Source organism: Mchenga conophoros, linkage group LG9 (genome assembly GCF_057382185.1).
Source record: "Mchenga conophoros isolate Kocher_MC1m ecotype Shallow Benthic linkage group LG9, M_conophoros_male_GT1.1, whole genome shotgun sequence".
NCBI classification, from domain to species: Eukaryota; Metazoa; Chordata; class Actinopteri; order Cichliformes; family Cichlidae; genus Mchenga; species Mchenga conophoros.
This window is the reverse complement of record NC_140534.1, coordinates 28,242,749-28,258,842: the sequence shown is the minus strand read 5'-3', so window position 1 is coordinate 28,258,842 and position 16,094 is coordinate 28,242,749.

The following is a 16,094-nucleotide window of genomic DNA, read 5'->3' as shown; positions in this document are numbered from 1 at the left end:
CTTCATCACAACTCTGTCTGTATTGTATTAGTTCTGATATTTCTACATCGTGTCTAATCTATTAATTGAGAACGAGCACAATGCCACGGTCTTCCACCCTCTGAGGTCGGGACGGACCAGGATGAGCAGATGCGATCGTGGGCGACTTATTGAGGTGTGGACTGTGTAATATTGTCATTGTATTATCAAATCAGATTTAGCGCACTAATTATTGCTATATATATCACGGTGCATACTTTTATTCGTTTACTCATTCAGCGGTTTCCAGGATCTTTTTTTTTTTTTTGCACAACTATACAGTTATCTAAAGCAACCATCTGATTTGCACAGCTGGGTTCTCATGCTAAATCTAATATACACATCCAGATAAACAGATGAAACGAGGGTTTTTTTACGCCTTCGAGACGGGCATCTTCACCCACTTCGCATTTGAGCTGGCATTACGCATTTCTTTTTGGGGCAGTTACTCTACACAGCTCATATTTGCTCCCCGGTGCTCGCCAAAGCATTTCGGTCAGGGCGTTTAGTATTTATTACATGTGACGTCTTTCTTTTTTTGCGCGTGTCGGAAACTTCCTCGCTCAAGCCTCGAGGCAGTCATGAGGTGAGCCGTAAATAGGTCACTTTTAAATTTCCATTATGAGCCTTAAATATGTGGAGTCGGTGCGTAACGCAGTCCAGGCTTGGAATCCAGTGAAAAGTATAAAACTGCCACGAACTGAAAAGAAAAGAAATTCACTTTTGCACATGGAAACTACAAAATCAGCGAGCACTTGACTTCTTATTGGCTACTCTTTATTCTTCTTGACTTGGAGTTTGCCCCCTCGAGCTGTCTGTTCCATCTTTGTGCAGCTCGGATGCTTAAACTTTTATTTTATGACTTCCTGCAGTAATTAAAAAGATATCAAATCCATTTATAGTTGTCAATTGTTGTCTGTCGGTGGTTGCATAAATTGCGACGCTAATTTTAGACAGCATCGCATCCTCTCAGTGAGACCGTGGTCTGCCTGCCGTTCATTATCTAGGAATGCTCTGGACTGCGGTCTATTGCTCGGCCACACACGCTGCAGCTATCGGAGTGACCTCTGACTCCGCGCTTTGTCCAAAGTCCATTTTGGCTCCGGGTCGGGTTGTGAAATAGATTAGCCTTCACTCCCTCAGTGCCGCCGTGCTTTTTCCTCCAAGATAGGTCGCAGTGCGTGGATTTCTCCAACCTCCTGCTCCAACTTTGGTTGGGGATCTGCGTCACGAGCCTGACGTCAAACATTCGCAATTTCCCGGTCATACATTGCGCGATTAACCGAGGCTCAATATTTTTAGACATGTACAGTTGAATACATCGCATAATGTGGTTTACAAGCGGTTTCTAATACCTTCAAAATAAAAGTCTAGCTAAAAATTAAATATGAATAAAAATATTCGAACTCGGGCTCATGAATTAAAACTTAATACTTAATCATAAGTGTTGTTTTTTCTCTTTAACCCTTTATTTTGCCTGATCTGTTTAACATACAAACGAACCGTGAACCACACGCGTGCCCTTTTTATTCTGCGTCATTGTGGCTGTTAAATGCGCAACTCAACGGACAGTTTCTCTTAACCTTTACCATCCTTGACACTGCTGATGAAGTTGTTTCATTTTATATATAAAAAAAACCAACCTCTTTAACAATGACACATAACCTACAAACACATCCCTGCTTTTTGTGTTTTTAAATGCCAAAGGGAAGTTTTGTATCTGCACTGTAATCGATTCCGCTTTGTTCCTCTTTTCTTTTCGTGATTAACCCATAGTTGAATGAGGGCCAGTGAAGTCAAATGATCTCATTGTTTAACCCATAATTCCTCCTCACTGTCTGTCTTTACATAAAAAACAAACTATAAACATCCCCTTTAAGAAGAGGCCGGGGTAACGTGACCTTAGAAAATGTGTCAACACCGAGGCATTTCCAGAACCAGCTTGTTGGGAGAACACAAGGTCACACACCGTCACTGTATTTATTTCTGTTGTAATAAAGTCCAAAACGAGGTCTGACGTAAACATGGAGTTGTACTTGTAACCTGCCATTCAGATCTGTTTCTGCAGACTCTGGTCTGGATTGACAGCATGCATACATTTTATTATTTTTTGATGCATTCGGTCATTTCTTTCCACAACCGCATATTCTCCTCTTAGCCAATCATTAAGCACACAAATCAAGAAAACTGCCTGCCATCGTTCCTGTGACGTTGTCTACATTTGCTGTCTTCACTCTTGAAGACTATTTGTTTTGGTTGGCCTGTGGCTTTTTACCACGTGAACGAGCTATATGTAAACAGAGAAAGCTTCCTTACCTTAATCACCTTCTTCTCTTACATGGAAGCACATTCAGGGGAAATGCAGTCATTTACAAGCATCCGTGCTGATCTTGCCTGAGCTCATTTTTTGCAAAGGGAGGCAGCACAGTGCAGTAAATATTCTTTTGTTAAATTTTAGTTACCTGCTTTATTGCAAAACTGGTAATAACTCTCTGTGTGCTCACATAAGCAGGGTAAAGTTCAATTATTCTTTTCAACAATTACATTCATACACTAATGGTAACACAACACTGCTGATAAAAGACAAAACTGCTCATGAAAGAAGCAGAAGAAGTAGAAGTCTAATGGTTTTCAGTGAGCAGCTCCTTCAAACAGGGGCTGATCTTCCTGTTTTTTCTACATTGACCAGTTTTATTACTCCCAAAATGTAAATTAATTACAGACCTCATAAAAGTGCTGAATCTTTGTGTTAATTATCACTAATTATCCCTGCCAAGCACAAACACACACAGAGAGTTGAGATCTTATTATAGAAAAGCCAGAAGCAAAGGGGGAGAAAAGGTGAAGGGGAGCTGATATTAACACTTTTTTTTCCTCCAAAAGACTGAAATTAACTAAATTGTGAGCTGCTGATTTTTTGAGTTGTTGCTGGTTTAGCTGTTGCCTGTCCTTTTTTTAAAGTTTCCATTCTGGCCAAATATCAAATGGAGCTGAATTAAACAGGATTCCTTTAAAATCCTAAAATACAGACATGTGTGGCGGCTTCTCAGCATGCAGTAAAGCTTTAAACATGAGCAGAAATCTTACTGAAACACAACCTGAACTTTATAGATCCAGGAGTTTATATAGCAAAACTATTCAGGGTTAGAGCAGGTTACTTGTGGCCTGATTTTAGACAAAACTGTCAGCGCATGCTTGGCCTGACTTTCATGTCTAAAGGTTAGAGAATAAATCCAGTCTGTATGTGTGTTGCCTGAGCGTGGATGCTGGTAACTAAGACAAACTGAGAGTAATGTAAATGTATTTCAGAATATGCTGAACTGATTTTTTTCTTTTCTTGTCCTTTACTTAAGCAGAGACACTTCCAGCACCCTCCATTTATTCTGTTTCCCTAATCAACGCTGATGGACATCTGACTGTTATTATCCACACTGTGAATAATAACAAGCAGGGTTAGCTAGTGAGATGGATATCTATCTAGATCTGTGATGTTCTTAAATTGTCTGACTTATTTACAGCTCTCACATGCAGAGCAAAACCCACAGATTCCACTGAGTGTGCCTTCAAAGTGTAAAAGATTGTGCAAAGGTTTAAAATGATAATAAACTCTATTTTAAAAAGAGAGACTTTACAACGAACTAAAGCAAGCTGCTGTTAGCTTCACTGACAAATTGGTGCTTAAACTGTGCACAAATATAATCTGTGAGCTTACAGGCACAAACTGAAAAATTTGACATATTCTAGCAAAAACAAGAAGAAGAGGAAGAAGAAGAAAGGAAGCTAAAACTAAAAAGCGCACATTTATGTGCAGAGTAAGATCAGTGAGAAAGTTCTCATATCCTGGAACAAAACATCAAACAATCATTTCAAACTGTTTCAATGGGATTAATACATGTTTAGTTTTAATACATTTTTTTTCTTTATATTTATTTTTTAGAAGTGGCAATTTGAGATTGAACCAAAGTTGGTAATCTAACATCAAACCAAAAGCTCACATCTTTAAAATACAGTCATTTATTGAACTTTTTTTTTTGTGAGTTAAAAATGTAAGTAAACCTGATCACTCATTAGCTAAAATCAATGTAATAAAATGAAAATAGCAAAGAGCTTTATGAAAGCATTCAAGTGAAACGAATGAAACTTTAACGGTGAAAAAAAAGCACCTATATGCATTTTCGCACATTGATTCCTTGCATTTTTCCAGCTCCAAATGAGATTTTTATTTTTTTTTTACTTCAATTAAACATGGAGAAGCAAGAAACCACAACTCCCAAATAACCGCCTCCGGGGTCAGGACCTCGGTGTAACAATGAGGCCCCTATGAGAATAAAGAATAAGTCCGAGCAGGCTGACTGTGATTCATATCTATCGCTTTTATTGTAAAACTGTAAACTGATTCCAAACCCAAACATTGCATCACTTAACCATTGTTCCCGGGAGAAAGGAAAAGAAAAGAAAAGAAAAGAAAAGAAAAGAAAAGAAAAGAAAAAGTGATTTCTCTGTCAGACTCTCAGCTTCATTTTCTACCATAGATCAGAAACACAGGAGCGAGCTGCACGTCCCCGACCTGGTCCTGTTAAACAAACAAACAAACAAACAAACAAGCAAACAAACAAGCAAACAAACAAACAAACAAACAAACAAACAAACAAACAAACAAACAAACAAACAAACAAACAAACAAACAAACAAACAAACAGCGGAGCGCAACCGAGGTGTATATAAATATATGAGCATATTCAAAAGTTAATTTATTTTAAAGGCAGCTGCTTATTTGGATGAAAATTGCTTTCAGGGAAACACAACAGGTCTCGAAGCGTCGCCACGAGTGCGTGTGCGTACGTGACAGAGGCAGAGAGAGGAAGCAGATTTCTGTGTAGTGACTCTGCCCCCTGTTGGGAAAAAAGCGCCCCCCCCCCCCCCCCCTCATTTTCTTCTGCCTCCCTGTGCCTGCAGATCTTTTATTGAATCTCACAAGTATTTTTTAAGACAAAGCGATTAATAAATAAATAAATAACCAAAGCAGCAGATTGGCTGAATTAAACGTGCGAATATGTGATTCATCCCAATTCCAGGATGTGCGAGGAAAGCAAAGAAGCGGGACCCATATAGAATCTGTAATTAACGTCTCGCCGTTAAGCAGCTCATTAACTGAGTTATACATAAAGCTAATTTAATTAGCGTCGCGGGCAGCCTATAGTCTCCGCTTTATTGAATCATTCTGCTGCCTAATCCATCAGATACGCCGGTGGAAAAGAAATCAGAAAGAGTCTCGGATGCGCCCTCCTGATGATAATATGATCATCTCCGCAGGACAGAAGACCCCTCCGCCGCCCCCCCCCCCCCTCCTCCCTTGACACACACCTCCCACCCTGCTTCCACCCCAGAGTTCAACATGGGGTCAGTGTCTTGCTCAAGGACACTTCAGCAGCGGCTCGATGCGACGACACCCTGAATTTAAAGTGTCGCGATCTCACCCCGGCTGTGTTTGTTTCATGGTTTTTTAAGCGTCGCGAAGACTTCTGTATAAAATACCAAGGTGGTGGAAATCAGTTGACTAACAAAGAGCACGCGCGCACGGTGGCACGCGCCTCATCGCCGCTTGGTGGCACTGGTGTGGTTTCTCTCTCTCTCTCTCTCTCTCTCCTGTGGGGAGCTTATAGGGGAATCATCTGAGAGGAACAAAGAAAGGAGGGAGACAAGAGGGGGGAGGCTCTCTCTCTTTCTCTCTCTCCCCCTGTGTGTGTGTGTGTGTGAGGAAAAAGAGGAGGGCTGGTGGTGGTGGTGTGGGGGTCTCCCAGGACATATATGGAAATTTGAACGGCTCGCATTCGCCAGAGCGCGCATGGCTGCTCCGATTCACCATCGCGCACCATAACCACCACCATCACCTACCTACCATTAAGACTTTGGGGCGCGGGCCCGAAACCCCCCTCATGTAACGGTGATTAGAGCTCCGTGATGATTTCCTGCCAGTCCACAGAAGAATACGGGCTACATCTACAGCTTGAAATAAGCTTGGCTGGAGCTCCGTGTGCGACAATAAAAGCTCAATGTGACTGCAATTATGCTCCTTTAAACCTGCCTGTCACACTAACAACATGGCAGACCAACATGTGGTTGAGGGGGTATGAAATGCAAATATCCTCTGACGTAAAACGCAATAACAGGGCTCAAAGTCTTTAACCTGCGGGTCACCAGCGTACTTTTATTTTATTTTATTTTATTTTATTTTATTTATTCATTTATTTATTTATTTATTTATTTATTTATTTATTTATTTTAGGATATGCTTCAACACGCAGGGTATATATTTTAAATAAATTAATAATCAAGTACCCTATTAAAAATGTATTATTAATACTATTATTATTATTATTATTAGTAGTAGTAGTAGTAGTAGTAGTAGTAGTAGTATTAAATGTTGCAATTCACCCACTTTTAATGTAACCATTGATATTTTAAAAATTAAAAATTATATCTTTTATATATTTTTTAAATTTTTATATTAAAACACATCTGTCTAGCCCGGTTTATTATTATTATTATTATTATTATTATTATTATTATTATTATTATTATTATTATTATTGTAAATCACGTACGTATTGCTGTACATGTAAACCTCACAGAAGAAGCCGGTAGGGGCAGCTGTTCCTCCTGTTCCCCACCGGTGAAAAGCAGGCTTTCAGCGGCTGCTGCTCTTCCTGTGGCCGCTGTCGGGAGCTCGTTTTCCGCTCACATCCTGTTCGGCTCCCGGCTGTACTGCGGCTCTACGACCTGACCGCTACAGGCAAAGCGCGCAAACAGAAAGCGGATTTAACAGTTTAGAAAATGAATGAATGATTTTTATTTGATTGACTGGTTGATTTTTTTTCTTTTTCTTTTGCTCTATTTCACTCAGATTTCTTACACTGGAGCCGCCATATTTTTGGATCTTTTATTAATTTATTGAAATTTATTTTAAATATATTTGATGCTTTTATTTACTCTATTTAAATCAAATTAAAGCCCCCCCCCCCAACCCCCTTCTTGGTGTGTTTTACAGTTTTACAGTTTCATGTCTTGACATTACACCAGACTCACATCTGTTTTTGCAGCAGTGCAGACACTCTGAAGTTGATCACTGCCCTGTTAGTTTGTTAGCATTGTTGCTGCTGGTTTTGGGGAGTCGTACCCCATCCCGCCTCCCGACCCTTACGATTGGCTACACCCATCAGACAAGGGTTTGCCAGCACTCCGACTGCGTGCTACTGTTGAATGGTTTATTCAGGGCTGAGCTTGCTCAGGGCTCGTTTTAGCCAAGCCACATGATAAGGCCTCAATCACAGAGGCAAGGGGGTCTGGATCAAAGTGAGTTAAGTGAGTAATTGAACTTTGTGGTTAGAAAGGTTCTCGTTGACATGTTGCCAAAAAAATTCCAGCACCACCACCACCCACTCTGCAACTCCCACAGGTTTTGTGTGTGTGTGTGTGTGTGTGTGTGTGTGTGTGTGTGTGTGTGTGTGTGTGTGTGAGGTTTGCAGCAGTGCAGAGGAGAGCTCAGGGAGAAACAACTCCTACTACGCAGCACGTCTGGTAATAAATTGTATGAATACTCCTGTCACCTGTTTTGTGCAGAATGCCACTCTTCATGGTTGGCTATCTGTGTTGGGAGGGGTTGGGGGGGGGGGGGTGCAGTGAAGTGGTTACACAAGCAAATTTCTTTCAGGCACAGTTGGGCCGCAGCCCGTGGGAAACACGGGCATTATGAAGTCAAGGCCAGTCTGATATCTGCAACGGAAGACTAAATGATAAGAGCCAAGCATAAAAAAGATTGCTGTGTGTATTATGAGCTTTTGCTGTTTTGTTGATGCTTGGAAACGGCAGAGGAAAAGCTTTGATATCATGTAACAGTTGCCCACAAGCGCTTTTTGCTGCAGGCAAAATTTATCTTTCTTTCTAACATTTTAAGCCACGTTAAATTTCTACAGTGGACTATTCTATTACTGACTACTGGGATTTAATAGTTCGTTGTAAAGTGCACACAGTTGTTTTTTAATTAACAGCCAAATAATTCATTCATCAACTTAATAAAATGCAACTTTGGAAACTGTTTTGTACCTAACACGTGATGCCTGAGGCTCACGGGCAGGGTCGGTCAGACAGACGAGGCTGGCACATGTCCACTGAAGCCCAAATTAAAACGCTTTACAATCAGGCAGGGCGAAGGACGGCCCTGAGGCTTTTCAGTTTCCTTGTACAGGGGGTCTTATCTGAGGATCAACTTTCATGCGAGCACTCCCAAAGAGGGATGTTTCTTTGTTCTATCAAGACCAGTCTCCCCAGCTTCTCCCTCTCTCTGCCCCCCTCTCCCTCTCTCTCACTCTCTCTCTCTCTGTGTGTTTGAAATATATGAGGAAATGTAATAATGAGGGGGGCAAAGTAGTCCATTTGTACCCTGTCGTATGCTGCAAAGACAGAGGACAGCTACATGACTGTTATTGAGTAGCAAGCTCCAGTGGCAGCACAACAAATAAGAAATATTTACTGCTCTATTCCCTCTCCTTTCCACTTTCCCGGGAATGCCCGGTTAATTGAAGATGGTAATCATTCATTCATTGTTTGCTGATGCAAAATGTAGCTGATGTGCGCAGAAATGTGCTCTCTGTGAGGCCGCCGTTGGTTTGTGTGGAATGAATACAATGTTGGACACAAAAGGAGCACGGCAGAATGAAAAGTGTCAATCTCCACCTGACTCAGAGCCCATTACAGGGTGAGAGAGGAGACAGATGTATGTGTGTGTGTGTGTGTGTGTGTGCTCCTGCTAGTGTGCGTGAGTGAGTGGGAGAGGTATGAGAAAGACAGCCAAAGGTGTATAAAGAGTACACATCCATTCACTGTCATGATTAGCAGCTATTATCAACAGCCTGAGCTGGTTGCCAGTCAGGCTGAATTATTCTGCAGTGAATCGACTTAGCAGGCAGTTTGACCGATGACTCTTTCCTAACGCTGAGCACTAACTCTGCTCAGTCTGATTTAATTTCCTACCTTTTCTGTCACTCCTCACATTGATTGGCTCCCGTGCTTTCAACCTGAACCTCTCTTTTATCAAACCCACCCTCCTTTATTTCTGCTGCTGCTTTTCCTTTGTCCGCAGCATCGAGTTTGTCCCTTTTTTCCCACTTTAGCTTAGCAGGAAAAAAAATGTCAGAGTGGACCTTCTGTGTATGCACACATGCATGCATGTGGACAAATGTGCATGCATGCATGTTTGTTTGTGTGTGTGTGTGAAGTTTGCAGGGCAGTGCAGTGCAAGCAGCAGTCTGATCCATACTAATGTTCATTGATAGGAAAATCAATGGTGCATTGATCCAAACCTTGGCTCTGACAGAGGAGAGAGAGGAGGTGAAAGTGTGATGACTGGCGGAAGAGCAAGAGAAAGAGGAAGACGTGAAGAACGAAAGGGCTGCGCAGATGAAGGTAAACGGTAAAGCACCGCAGGGCTGTGTGTACCTGCAGATGACAGAGATGGGACTAAAGCCCTGATGGATGCTGTCGGGGATGAGTAACTATATGTGTGAACAACCTGTCGTGGCCTACTATTCTCTTTTCTCTCTCTGTTTCACAGAACTGCTCTCGAGAGTGGATGAACAAGCCTCAAATGGAACCTGAGAAGCAAAAAAAAAAAAAAGGAAAAAAAGAGGAGAAACAGGAGAGGAGAGTAGGAGGGGAGGGAGAAAATCAATTTTCCCAGACAGAGGCAGGCTGGTCTAATGGAGGTCTAAAAGAAGAGGAGGAGGAGAGGACATATTTTCCTCTGATTACCTCCTGTAGCCTTCCTGGCAAACCTTCAAAGCTGTAGCGTTGCTAGAACGGTCTCACTCGGCCCAGCTTTTTGTAGGAGAAGGTGTGGAGACTGGTTGCTTCTTTCACTCAGCAGCAATCAGGCTGTGAGGTGGACAAGACGGTGCAGCAACAACAACAAAAAATCCCAACACAGCGAGGAAATGGCAAGTAAACACTGACCTGTAAGACACCTTAGAAAATAAAATCCTGCTCCAATGAGCAGAAACGACCATTTTTCTCTTTTATTTGAATTCTGAACATTTGAATGGGACATTTAAGGTAATTCTCTCTTTTTCTAATCTCCATGCTGCCCTTTCATAGCAGTTATGTAACCTGTTAGATCTCCAAGGGAGAAGATGAGCTGGATTAAAGGGATAAAGGCTTCCATTTGGCCAAGATGACCCATTTATAAAACATAAAGAAAGGAAATTTGTCCTTAGTGTCTCTGTCAAATGAAGGGAGATATCTGGAGTACCCCTTTTTGCTTGTGCTTCTCCGCTCAGATGGCCTATGACCAGGTTGCTATGTTCAATTTCCTGCAACAGGCTGGATTGTTATGAATTGGAGTGGAGTGGACCTTCAGTGCTATGCAGAGAAATTGCGGGCACTGATTTGTTCCAGTTCCAGCTAAGTGAATTTTAAATCTTGTTTATGGCTGTCATCATAAAATAAAAAGTGTTGCACGCCGAGGAAACGAGACGAGCAGAAATTTGGCTTGTGGAGCATCAAACCGCTGACCGAGAAAAGCACCCATAAATCCAAACGCTGGAGATTACGGTCGTAGGAAAAATAGACTGGAGTGGCTTAGGAAATGATTTCAAATGTAATGAGAAACAAGGCATCTGAAGCTGGAATCTGTGACCCACAGTAGCACCAAAGAGGAACAAAAGAGACTCAAAAAAGAGTGGGGACAGATGTGGCTCCAGTATCCTCAAACTCATGGCCACTGTACGTCTGCTCCTGTAGCTTTGGGGACGTGCTCATTAAAAGCAGTGAATGTTCAATCGGCTATTAAACAACGTTACAATGAACTTTTCCCTTTCTTTAGACCACTTACTGTACAAATACAGTGTTTCCCTCCTGGTAGAAAAGACACTATAGTATGGAGGGAGAAAAAAGCTCAGAAAGGTTTGAAAAGCTATTAAATGTTGCTGAAGGAGAGCTTGAAACACTGTCTGTCTCTCTGTTTCTCTGTCTGTCTGTTACTGTTTTTTTTTCCTTCCTCCCTCCCTGTCTAGTTGGCTCTTTGTGTTTTTTTTTCCTGTCTCTCGGCCTGTGAGGTGAAAGTGGCTTCCATGGTAACGACACACTCTGTTTATGCCACTACGTCTCACTTCATCACAAGCTGTTGATGGCTTTGATTTGCATGCGTGCCTATGTGTGAGTGTGTGTGTTTGCCCCCCACCCTTCCTGAAAAATACCCCCTCCTCCCTGAAACACACTCGCACATCATACAGGTGTTCATGAGACGAGCAGGACAGGTTAAAACTATTGTTCAGCTGTTTGATGGTTCACATTCCTCCATGAAATAAAAGAGAAATCAGGCTCCGATGCTTTTATTCTGTCAGTTTTTAGAGGCACAGTTCCCCCTTTTTTTAATTAATGGCAAAATGAGGAGGGAAAAGCAGACTGTGACCTATGAAAAGCAGATGCTTTTAGCATCCCGAACAATGCTTTTCGATCTGTTTCCTCAAAAGAGAGAGACAGAGGGGGGAAAAAGCCAAACAAAACCCACTAAACATGCTCCGACTTATGCATTTATCTTGTTTTAGGTGCCATATGATGCTCAACTTTGAAAAATCTTCAACTCAACAGCAGAATGGAAATTGGCACTTCAGCTGCTAAACTTTAAAAAAAAAAAAAAGTAAATTTAATCATACTCATTTCCTTGTCCTGCGGGCTGATCCCGTACACTTAACCACTTAAATTAGCAGCAGAAACAATGATTATGACTTCTTTTCACCAAAACCAGTCGCCCCCAATTAGTGGGGAAAGGGGTGTGGGGGATAGGGGGGTGGGTGAGAGTTGAGGAGGGAAGGAAGGGAGGGCCTGGCTAGCCCGACCCCCTGCAGGGCAGAAAGAGAAGGGGGGGGGGGGGGGGGTGGCAAAAATGGATTCCATACCAGGAAATCCATTAGGGCAGGGAACGGCGTGGAGCTGGCAGCCACAGAGTGGTCGCCGTGTTTTTAAAAATTCCTCATTAGGTGTAATTTCTAAATTACAATCAGCGCGGGCAGAATGAGAAAGCGAAGATCTGACCAACTCATCGGGATAATCAGGGTAATAGCATGATCAGGCGTGCGCACGTGTGTGAGTGTGTGTGTATGTGTGTGTGTGGTGGAGCAGAGAGGCAGAAAGACAGATGAAAAACCAAAGGGAGCCGAGGAGGATGGAGGGTGAATTTTAATGTTGCTGCTGATGCTGCTGGTGGACACTGACTTTTACTTATTATTCTGTGTTGTTTATTTATTTATTCATTAAATGATTTTTTACTTATTTATTTATTTGCAAAGTAACTGATCTAGATAATTGCTGCATGGGTGTTGGGGGGTGGGGTGGGAGGGGGGGGGGGGCTAAAGCAACAAGCTAGATGGAAAGCACGAGTCTCCCCCTCTCTCTCTCTCTCTCTCCGCTGTGGTCTCACTCACTGAATAAGAGGATGGGGATGGAAAAACTAGTGAAGGCAATGCAAAAGAGTGGGGGTAAAAAAAAAAGGGAGGAAGATGAGGGACAGAAACAACGGTGGGGAGCGAGAGAGTCGAGGGGCCTCTGTAAGGGAGAGAGAGAGAGAGAGAGAGAGAGGGGAGGGGAAATGGCAGGAAGGGAGGAGGGAGGGAGGGAGGAGAAGAGGTTAATTTGCACATATTAGAGAGGGCAGGATTTTTCATTAAAAAGAGATTGAAGTTGATATATGCCTGTGCGCTCCTGACACACTGTACACTCTGATTGTGTTAAGTCCTTGACAGAACAAAGGATTGCCCCCCTTTACTTTCTCTCTCTTTCTCCATCTATCTCTAAGAGCCACTGCAGCCCCTGCTGCAGCTCCGGCAGCCTTCTGCGGCTCTATGGAGCTGTTTCATGGTGAATAGAAGCTCAGCCAGAGTGTCATATCACCTCAGGTCCTACTCTTTAATGCATATGCATACACTTGCTTTCATTCCCATGAAAACTAATCGCAGAGACAAAATGTGTTTTTATCGCATCTCTGCAATCGCGTGTGGGCTGGATCTGGTGGTCCGGAAGGGCTTCAGAATAAGTACAGACTCAACAAACAGTTTATTTCGCTTGCCTCACAGGAAGCAAAACAAATCAAAGTGTTTTTGATATTCCTATTTCCCCAACTGAAGGAAGTATTAAATAAAAGAGCCACATTCAGCACATTGTGGCGGCACAGTTGCTCGTTTAGCTGGTGGCGCTTCCAGAAAGGTGGTTGGACAATGACAGAACCTCCAGTCCATTGTTCAAGGCCACCATTCAGGTAAGCTGAGCTCTGCTTGTCGAGGCGCCCGAGGAGAAGTTATACCTGCCGCAGAAACGACAGAAGCAATCACAGCGATTCCTGTTTTTATTTTTGATCTGCTGCTTTCAGGACACATGCAACTGGTCTAAATTGCTCCCTTCTTCCATGTTTCTCTCTCTCCGTTTCTTTTATCTTGTTTTCTGCGGGCCACATCTGTCATTCCTCGCTGGAGGGTTATACCTGATCTTTGACCTTAGTTAGCACGGCCCCCGAGACCTGTTTCACACAAGCACACACATACACCGAGGCCTGCACACACAGAACAGGAGGCATCGATTGGCGATAGATAGATAGAGCGGGGTTGGCCTGATAAGAAGGCCATATTTGATGTTTGTTCTCACAGTGGAGAGAGAGGCAGAGAGAGATTAAATCACAATGAGCAGCCTGCTCCGTCCTTGGCTCCGTCCCCACTCAAGGCTTTACAGGAGTTTAGGGGTCGAGCTGAAAGAATGACGGGTGAGGGATTGTGGACAAGGGGCGCCAGGCCTGCTTAAATCCACTGTGCTAAGAGCCATTGATTAACATGGCCTGTAATGTTATTCAAGAGGTGTGTGTGTGTGTGTGTGTGTGTGTGTGTGTGTGTGTGTGTGTGTGTGTGTGTGTGTGTGTGTGTGTGTGTGTGTGTGTTTTTGCACAGTCCAAGGTTTTCAGCATTTCAAGCTGCACAGTCCTTTGTCCTCCCTGACCAATGTTATAAACTGACTGACAGCCATCAATAGATGCCTGCTTCACAATGGCTGTGCACTCAGGTCTGCTTCCTGTGCACACTGAGCTCCTCTACCTACTGCTGCTCTGCATCTTCTCCATGTTTTAAAAGATCTCCATGTGCAAATGGTCAAATGTGTCTTTTAACATAGCTGTAAACATGTGCAATCATAAATGATTACACACACACGTTACTGACAGACACACTTGAGCCAGTTTGAAGCTGATTATAGATCTGTTCAAAACTCGGGATGTCGTATGTCTCGTGATGGATTTTGCAGCATTAATAAATTACCTTTCACCTCCCTTACCATGGATCAGTGTTACAGCTACATTGTTTAGTGTTCACTCGCTGTGTATGGACTGTACAAATGTGTGTGTCTCACAGTAAAACCATGCCCTTAAAAATCCTCAGTGTGGTAACTGAGACATCCACACCCCCTCTCTCCCTTCCTAACCTAAATTTTGTCCCCGGTGCAAACTCATCACTAAGATTAAAATTGAAAAGGTTTCTCCCTATTGATTATTACCCATGAGTGGACGAATCACAACACACCAAACCCTTTTCTGTCTCTTCTGGCAGCGCACTGACCTAGGAGTCCCTTTTACATATGACCAGAGCCAGCTCGGGATTCAAATCCCCCAGCCGAAAAAGCAGCATGTGTACGTATGAAAGGCTGTATATGTTGGCCAGTGAGTGCGCGGTCTCGAGGGCTGGGAGATTATGTCGACAAAAGGTGCACCTGGTGCTTTAGATTGAGTTTCTCTCCTCCCCTTCCTCCCTTTATCCCCCTTCCATCCCCCCTCTCCTCCTCTCGTCTGGCCATTTTCAACATTATCCTGGGACTTTTAAAAGATTAGACCAAGTCTTTTCTAATTGGGCCACTAATGCCTGTTAACAGTTTGCAATGAGGGAGACTAATGGAGAATGCGACTCTTTAATATATACATATATATATGTGTGTGTATAAAATACCTCCTGCTCATGGGAATACACTTTTGAGTTATTTTAGACTCTTACATAATCAAGTGTAGTGTGTCAGAGCAGATTATTGAGTCCCTTCCCTATGTAACTCAGATCTAATGGTTTTCTGTGCAGCCACTGATAAACAAGATATGCATGTGTTTAGTTACATGTATTAATGTGGGTGTAAGGGTGCAACGATATGGGCACAGTAAGAGAAAAGAAATTATTGTTGTTTTTAGTGAAGGTCTAGAGTCTGATGCTGCAGGTTTTTCTTATGTTCTTTCTCTGTCGCTTTAATACAGGATGTGTTACATTGTGGGTAAAACTGGGAATTTTTAAAAATGCAGCAGGGTGTTCTGATAATATAGCATTGTAAGTACTGGTGTATCACTATGTTAGTGTTAGAACTGCAATACTTACACAGTTCAGTCCATAATTATCCAAGTTGAGGGGTCGATCCCACTCCAGATGGTCAGCAGATAAGTCTGAGGGGGTCCTGAGATGATTAATGGGTAAGGGAGTCAGTATACAGAAAGCTCACCTTCACAACCTTATTTTACTTATTTATTTTTTAACTTTGTCTTCAACTTTACATTTAAATGTGAAGTTTAAAGAGGAAATATCTCTATGTAGGAACTCCTAATACGTGACACTTCAAGCTAGCAACGAATACGAGCTTTTCTATGAAAATCAAATTTAAAAAGACATTTAATAAAAACAGCAACAGCCATGCAGGAGAGTTGAAAATATGCTGACAAATGGTGGAACATAAATAACTACCTTTACATTTAAACTGTAGCTCTGTGAAGCCAAAGGAAATGCACTTGTAAATGGATTTCACATACTTATCACACCATTCGTGTAACTTTTTTAAAAATCCTCCGGTAGTGCCACGTGGATGCCCTGAGAAGTCGAATGCACTGCAATGTAAGAAAATACCAGAGAATTGGAATTGGGGGGGGGGGGGGGGGGTGTAAAAGCACGTAAAAGATAACGGAGGTGGAAAAAGCAGGAAGGAAATTGAATTTTTTTAAAAACAACGGAAGTAGATAAATA